Source organism: Buceros rhinoceros, unplaced genomic scaffold (assembly GCF_000710305.1).
Source record: "Buceros rhinoceros silvestris isolate BGI_N320 unplaced genomic scaffold, ASM71030v1 scaffold23390, whole genome shotgun sequence".
In the NCBI taxonomy this organism is placed as follows: Eukaryota; Metazoa; Chordata; class Aves; order Bucerotiformes; family Bucerotidae; genus Buceros; species Buceros rhinoceros.
Window position 1 is genome coordinate 11,820 of NW_010389524.1, and position 8,734 is coordinate 20,553.

Consider the following 8,734-nt stretch of genomic DNA (forward strand, 5'->3'; position numbering starts at 1 on the left):
TTCTATCCTTCTCTTCAACACACACCTCTGTCACTTCACTGGCCTGTTCCTCAGCACGTGCCCACCTAGGCCTGCTCTTAGACGGCTAATCTGCATAATAAAGACATTTTTCTTTTCATTTCTCTCCTAGGTAGGCTAGTACAGAATTACTAGATATGGTTTCCTTTTATTTGAAATTAGATATTTCTATAGTACTTGTCATCATTTTCTTCATGTTTTAATTTTCTTTCCTTATGTAAATTGTTTATATGATAAATTATCTGAAACTTCTCAAAAGGTGGTTGCTGATGTACTCAAAGCAGTTGGTCTTCTTCATTAAGCTTGGAGTTTGGAAATCCAGACTGCAGTTGACAGTTTACTCCAGGAAGTCTTGAATGAGACTTGAACAGGAATTCAGTTGTGGCCCACATGAGGGGGAAAAAATTAGAAAAAGTAACTTTGGGAGCTTTTTGGTGGTTTATTAACTAAAAAACTTCGGGGCTTCTTAACAGGAGTGCTCATTTTACTAAGTTCAGCATGCCTTAAATCTGGATTTTTCTCTTGATGGATGTATTTGTTTGTTTCAAAGATGTTCTTAGTGAGTAGGAATGAAAACTGCATAGCAAGAAATTAATTTTTGTCCAGCTCTGTTAAAATTGTTTTATGTATCTGTTTTAGAACTGGGCAAACTTTGTGTTCTCCTACTATTGCTCTTAAAGATGACATGGAAGAATAGACATTAGAGTTTTGAACTGCTGGTTAAACAAAACCTTTGCAATAGCAGAAAAGAGGTTCTCAGTTTGTTGGGCAGAGGAGAAAAGAAGAGTGTACTCTAGAAATCCTTCTGGTTTTGGAAAAAAGATAAAAAAGTAGTAGTTCTGGAGTCTGGATAGTGTAAGAGATAGTAAATAGACTGGGCATTTAGTTAACTTTTTTGAATTTTTAATCTTTTTTTATTATTATTTGTATCTTTTCACGAGAATGGACACTAAGGAAATGAAACTTATTCTTCACAGATCATAATGATCATAGTACCCTGTTTCAAACCGGCCTTGATATTTCATGCAGAATGTATCTTGTCGTAGAACATCATCTCAGATAGCACTTCCCAAATCTCTGGATTTCTTTCTCCCTGGCTTCTCAAAGTGGGAGTGAATGGCTTTGCATATCACATGTTCTGCTAGGAAGGCAGGCTTCCAAGGGTGGTGATGCTGTTAGATGCTTAGGGGTGATCCACTCTGGTAATTTGTGCATGAAGTTTACTAGCTTGACTTTTTTTTTTTTTTCCCTAATTATTATCGAATGCTGAGGCTATCAGTTTGAGGTATCAATTTGCGCATTGTACAAACGTGCAGTAACTTTAGTTTTCAGGTCATCCTATAGTTCAGTAATTCTATTCTGCATCTTCATATTTTCATTATTTATTTGGTTATCGTTACTGCATGTGGAGTAGGATCACATGATTATTATCCTCCAATACTGGTCGTAGTAGGTGTTTCTGAAGAGATATTAAAGTAGTATGTAACGGGATTCTTTTCTCCACAGAAAATTACTGTGAAAGGTATCTGGAAGGTTGTGTAGGGTTTTTTAGTGGTGGTGGGTTCTTGTTTTGTTTTGTTTCTTTTTAACCCTGGAGCATAGTTGTGAATATATCTTGCAATTTACACCTTTTTTCCCTCCTGCCCCATTCCCAAAACCCATCCTCAAACTGCAGTCCCTCTAAGTTCTTATTAATTTAAGTTTATCCTTTCTTTGTCATTTAACTGTAGGTGCTTGGTTTATTCCTATTAAATTATTAATAGGGATGAAAAAGCCTATAGGCTAACTGAATACATCTCAGACTCTATGGAAAATGCAGAAGCTTATATTCATTGTAGTGAATAATACTATATTCTGATGCTTATTCCTTCCTGCCATAGGAAAATACACATTTTGTATACTTTGCTGGTTTGGGCATTCACGTCCCGTTGTAGAGCTGAACTGCTGTTGCTGTTTCCCTCTGTGAGTTTTTGTACAAAAAAAGGGACTAAACAATAAAATCAACTTGCAGGATGGGTAATCAGTGATGATAAATAGCAACAGGAGAGCTCAGGGGTTACTTGGTATCTTTCACTCAAGTGTCTCAAATATTCAATGTGAAATGTTAACTGGTGAATTCACAGAGTGCCCTGTGTTACGTATTAGTTTACATCAGCCACATCCAGAGAGCTTAACTCATTTGTGTGAGATCAAAAATATGAAATAAAATCTCATTCTTTAATCAGTGGAAAGTACTGTGTTTTGTGCTGTGGAAAATCATGGGAGAATATATCAGAGCAGGCAGTGCCTTAGGCTCTGTGTTTTAAATTTCCTTCCTCTATTTTCTACTTTATAGTACAGTTCAGGAATTTCTTTTGGAAAGACAATTTAAATAATCTTCTGATAATTTCTCCAAGCTACATCTAGCCCAGCTGTGACAACTACTAGTCAACATGGAACTCCACAAAAATGAAAACATTCCTCAGGTTTCACTATAAATGCAATTACTAAGCAGATGGGTAAAGCTGGTACACCGGGCATTTAAGTGATAAGGAAAATTTTGATTCCCAAAGTGCAAACAAATTTTAATGGTGTAATTCATAATGTGCAGCTCAAAACATTAACAGCTGGACATTCAGGCATTATGCAGAAAGAATTCAATTACAAAGCCCCAGAGGTCCAAACCTCTGGGGGAGGCAAACCCATCAGGAAAATAAATTTACTATTTTCAACGTTGTATGTAACTTGTACCTGATCTCTTCAGTGTTTCATGACAGCAAAATGAAGAAATGCTCTTCATCCTTCACTTGAGAAACTGAAGGACAGGTTTCCAGCTCCAAATCACCGTACCTGAGGTGTATTATCCTGGGATTTTTTCACTTTATCTTCTCACTGTAGTCAGCGGCCCTCTTCCATAGGAGAATTTTCCTATTTTCTTACTGGCCATAGACCAGTACTTAGCCATGATTAAATCCTGCTACCAGCTATTTTATCATATGTCTTTTAAAATACGCTAGAATTCCTTTAATGTGTAAAACATAGGGTGCTAACACAGAATAGGTCAACGACCTTAGAAAGTAATGTTCTAGTTCACAGGTCGTTGTGAAACAATTATCAAAGGTGTGTGGCCCTTGTCTCCTGCAGTCATCAGCAAAGGTAATAAGCTTCATTAAACTGTCTTTTGGCAGTGACTTCTGGCAGAAGACAATGGGCGTGTGTTCTCACAATACCTTCAGTTTATTAGTATGGACTTCCTCATACAGAATTTCTTAAAAATATTTTTTAAAAAAATCCATTCTATGCTCTCTTTAAAAAGCCTGTTGAATGCAGATTGCCATAAACAATAAGTTGAAATACTCTAGGGACGGATCTTGTTGTCATGGGTACTCAAAAATATATACTGAGCATAAAATGCAGCTAGGTCTCTGGGCCAAGCTCAGCTGAGATTAGACTTGGTTTTAGTAAAGCACTCTGTCACAAGAACACGATTTGATTGCACTTAATTAATCTCTCTTTGTTAGTAAGAAATTGTATGTATTTATGTCACTGCAGGTTTATCAACCAAGGTCAACGATTTGGGTAAGCCAGAAAATCTTTCCAACCAGCCGAGGGGATGGGGGATTTCCAAAGGTAAATTTATTTATGCAATTTCTTTCATCTAATAGACAGTTTACTAAGATGAAAGTTTTCTGAAAAATAAAAAAAAACGTTGAATGCTAAATGGATTTTATTTTACGACTGCTTTAAAAGAGTAGTCAGCTCTCATGATTTTATCACGAGTCTCATGGTAGTCTGTTTTTCTTAAAGCCTTGGCTCCTTGAGCCAAGCAGTTAACTGATTAGTTCAGCTTTCATTTTAAAATTATGTTTTTAGCCTTCAGGCTTGCAGAAGAATGGACTCTTGCTGGCTACATACCAGAAGGAAAACATACTTAGTTTTGAAGAGCTCATTTTTCTTAAGCCTGTCTCATGATTTTACAGGCTTGACATCCGAGTTTTGAATTCTTGATTTTGGCAATTGTCTCTCAGCAATGCAGATGAAAAAGTCAGTAATAATGCAGGAGGAGGAAGGAACTGTTGTTCACTTTCTTTTGTTAAGTTTTCTGCTTGTGCTTTACCTGGCTTCTGTAAAAAGCATACAAAGCATGTCCATTTTCATTTGAGTTTGACAAGAAGTACTCCAACATCAATGCAGAAGATATGGCTTGTCAGACAAGATTCATAAGATTTTGTTCTGTTATCATTTCTGGTTTCATAAATGTGACACCGGATATGAAATTTGAGTAGGAAAATGTAACAGTTCCTGAGAACGACTGAATATACGTGTTTTATTTTCATATTCAGCCTTTCATTACTGACTCAAAATCTGGCCAAAAAAAAAAGCACATGGAAAATCCTTTTGATTAAGGTTAAATTATTACCTACGCTCCAGCTCTCTGTTAACAAAACTCTGCTATTCCATCTGGATTACACTGTATTTTCTACAACTTCTCTTTATAAAGGAGCGTCTGAAATTTATAGCTGGGCTATTTGCAGTCTGCTGTTTGCACTCATGTGTCAGCATGCCAATGTTTAAATTAACATATATGGCAGTACTGCCATTCTTAACATTGACAGTATTTCAAAAGTTGAGTACCCTGATAGCAATGCCAGATTATGATGAATATGCTATATATGGTCATACTTACATTAAAAGAATTTGCTAATTTTATGAATCAGCAGTGTGTTAACTGAATTATTTTTATTCAAGATTTTAAGTTAGCAGCTTTTAAAAGTCGTTCATCATTAAAAAAACTTGCTCCAGAAAAACAGGAATGAATCTGTGAACTATGTGCAGCATAGTTACTAGCAATGCTGCATTACATTTGATTTATGAATAGCCATATTTTTATGCTGTACACAGCTTTAAAAAGTTTATCAAAAGGGATAATTGTTTCTCAAATAGTAAAAAAATAGTAACTTCTTTCATTTAAAGGGCTTAGATCCCTGCTTTTTAAATAAAATGCATTTTTTCTAGCCCTTATGTAATTCTTCAAAAGGTGTTTGGCATAATCTTACAAGCACCAGTTTTTAGCTTTAGCTCCAAATGTTGTTTCACAATTGATCTTCAGAGGCAACTTGAATATTAGCTGCACACAATCCAGCTTTGCGCAGAGTATCAGCCTTGACAGCAACTGGGTGTCTTTGGAACCTAATTTTTTTCATCCATCCTATAAAACTAATCAGGGTATATCGTTGAAGATGACTGCAGAAAGTGCTAAGTCCTTCATCTCAACAGTTTCGTGTACTCAATGCTAAGCAGCTTGAACTACTGAAACAATAAAGTGAAATTGATAGTTTTTTGAAATGCCTATTTCAGATAAAAGTGGGGTTTTTTTGTTTTCATGCAACCAACAAGTATGAAAGGACATATTTCTTAAGACATTTTATTTCCAGACCTAGTAGGGTCATATGGGACTTTTTATCTTATGATTGTATGGCAGAATTTCAGGACTGAGATTGTTTTCACAGCTGAAAAGGAACTGCCCAACACAATGCTTTTGGAAATTTGCCCAGACCTTTGGTCTGTGTTGTGTGCCTGTTCGCATGTGTAAGTTTCTAATTTTCTTCTCATGTCCTGTAATGATACACCAGTAGCAAATTTAGTCAATAAAAAAGCAAAAATATAATCATGAGGATGGAATTTTCTAGAATCCTGGGAGGAAACGTTTGAGCAACCACTAAAATGTAAACGTTATTTTTTTGTTCTGAAGTTGTCCCTCGCAAAATCTCCAGTTTGGCTCTAGCAAAGGCAGGGTATGTTTCTACTCCTACTTCTTCACCTGGCTTGCAGAGCCATTCTGCATATGTACTGTCCAAAGTCTGCTCAGTTTCTCCACTTCTTGATGCTCCAAAGGAGAGGGCACCATTTGCCCCCAGAACAGTATTTTACTCTGTATTCAGCCTGGAAACTGCTCGTGGCTGTGTGCAGTGCAGAACCCTGGGGTGAACTGATCTACCTGAAAGCAGAATTTATCCAGTACACTGTGATAAAGACAGTGGGAGAGCCATGGGGTGGCTCCATTCCCAGCACAATTAAAAGTAGCAAGTACAGATGATCCAGTGAAAGTTATGGCTTTGAAGACCCAAGAAAGGAAAATTATGCTTTTTTGGTAGTTATGAAACTGCTATGTGCTTAATTACCAGTTGAGAAATCCACAACTCTCACATCAAAAAAATTGATCTTGGAGAAGATAACTTCAGTTTCTTAAACAAACTAAAAGCATTCTGCTTATGTGACAAACATATCCTAAGCAATAAAAGCCATAAAACTCCTTTACAATTCTGATCTCTTAAGCACAAAACCCACAGACTTTGTCCATAATTTACAATATATAGCTTCAATTATAGCTAAACAAATGTTTTGTGTTTAAGATGCCATAGTGACATTACATCAGTGAAGTACTTGAAACACACCCTTAGCCTTTAGGCTTCCTTCTGAGGCTTAAACTGAAACACATGTTTAAATGCTTTGCTGAATAGGCATAGATTTCAGCCAGCGAAAGGTTAAGTTGACGAAAACCTATCTGAGGCCGCTGGCTGATGATGGCACACTATCTCCCTACTTCTCCAGAGACAAGTAGCACACTGCAGTGTCTTCAGAGTGCTCTTTTCAATGAAATACCCTAGGAAAGTCATTTATTAGGGTGTGCTAGCTGCTTAAGCTGTAAGGTGTTTAAAAGATGGAAGTCTAAGCCTTAAAAGGTTCTCTTAGTAATAAGATGACCTTTCACAACTAAGATCCACTTGTATGCTGGAGGCAAGTGGAGCCGTAAAATGGAGCTTCAGGTTGAAAAAAAACAAGCAAACAAATTAATTTGTTGGTAGATAATGCAATTAACATTAATTTTCTGGTAGTGAGTTCTATTTGCAAAGAGACTTGATGCCATCTGTTGATTCACGGCCATGAATTTTGCATTCATGACACTGAGACTCTGTGTCTGACTTTTGTGCTTCACATGTGCAAAACAGGTAATTGCTCGTTTTCAGCCATATTTGTATGCCAGAACTACTGCACACACAGCACCTGCAGGTGCAGTTTTAGGCCTGAGCTGCCCCAGCTGTTATGAAAGGCACAGAAATACCTTGGTCTGGCAGGAGTGAGAGAAAAATAGTGTAAGGATGTACAGCTGGTGGAGAGCCGCAGAAAGGGTTGTCACTCCATAGCACCTTTCTTTTGCTGGGGTGGTTGGGGTCTCCCTGGCTGCAACAAATGTCCAAACTCACCAGTTCAGCAGTGGAGGACAGTCGCTGGCTCAACTCTTTTGCATTTTGTCTGCTGGGGCACACTAATACATCTCCAAGTGGAGTTTTCCTCAGATGCTGCAAGGCTTGTCTGGTTTTTAAACAGTCCTTTGATCTCAGTGGCATTAATATTTATAGTCAATTCAGCCACGTTTAGGAGATGTTTACTTCTGAGCTAAAGCTAGGGAAACGTGGAAACCTTAGGATAGAAGAAGGAAGGACCCACTGAACAGGCTTCACCAAAGCACAGCTAATACCATTTTTAACTCTCCACAGGGAAGTCTCCCCATCTCGAAAGAAGTAAATCGCAAGAAGAAAAGTGAGGCGGAAGGGGCATGCCTGGTTCCAGTAAATGGCTATGGACACCATTTCACCAAAATCAATTACCTCTACTCTTTTTAGTCATAATTTCTCCATTTGTATTACATATGGTGTATGGGTTTGATGAGGTCATGATGTCATATATCGGGAATTGTTTCTGTGTAAAAACATCAAGTGTAAGAAGAAACTATGGGACTCTGAGCCTTGCTTTAGAGAATAACAGTGGACAAACGTGTACCATAAAAAATAGTTTTTAACATTCTGATTCAAGCGAAAGCTCTCAGAATTTCACACTGTGAATCCATGTTTACAAACATTACAGGTGGGCCCTCAGGCCTAGTTCTACCACAGCAATATCTTCCACTACTCAAACTCCACTGCTTACACACAGCCGGTAAATCACTCTCTCCATTTCCACCATCCTGAACTGCTTCTTGCAGAGGCTGAGAGTCCCCCCTTTTTTTTCATTTAGATGTAACAAGCCTAGTAGTTTATTTTCATCGATTGTCTGTATATCTCTATATTTTATCCATGTACTCTTTTGATGTATAGAAGTAGTATGAAACTCATGGTTTCCTTGTGGTAAGTGATTGTGATGCTGCCACGGGATTTGAGACACTGATGAATGGTGCTATTTTGGACTTTAAATATGCTCCTTGGCAAGGTAGCTCTGATGGAGTTATTTTTTATTTCCATGTTCTGAGAAGGTGTTGGTACTTTGTTTTTCTGAATGTTGTTCTTTAGACTGGACTGACTTGTTTACTTGTGTCTTCAGTGTGGCTTTCTTATTCAGTGCTGTAGGTGAGTAACTACTTATAGTGTACAAGTGAGGAACTGATTCCCTATCAGGGTCCACTCACAAACATGCAGTTATAGTGGGAGCAATCACAAAACTGTAATTTACGTAAAATCTCCTTTCTGACTCCTATCCACCTAATGGAGAAAGACGAGCAATAATTTTCCACCAACCTCTCAAAATATCTTTGTTTTTTATTTTAGTTTTTGGGTTTTTTTAAAAGCCTTTTTTAAAAGAAGGGACAAGTTTTAATGTCCTCTTCAAATCCATAAAATAGGGGATATAGTAAGAAAAACACAGCATATTTCTGGGAGGAGAAGTCCTAAAGGGGAAAGAG

The 8,734-nt window shown here is 37.4% G+C and overlaps 1 long non-coding RNA gene across 1 annotated transcript in view; it reads left to right on the top strand.

Moving 5' to 3' along the window:
* Window positions 1–8,119, top strand: part of LOC104492114 — a 19,848-nt gene extending 11,729 nt beyond the window's left edge. Inside the window, exons 3-4 of the long non-coding RNA XR_727785.1 lie at window positions 3,550–3,627; window positions 7,557–8,119. This is a non-coding gene — a long non-coding RNA (uncharacterized LOC104492114). The remainder of the gene's footprint in view (window positions 1–3,549; window positions 3,628–7,556) is intronic.
* Window positions 8,120–8,734: the final 615 nt, after the last annotated feature.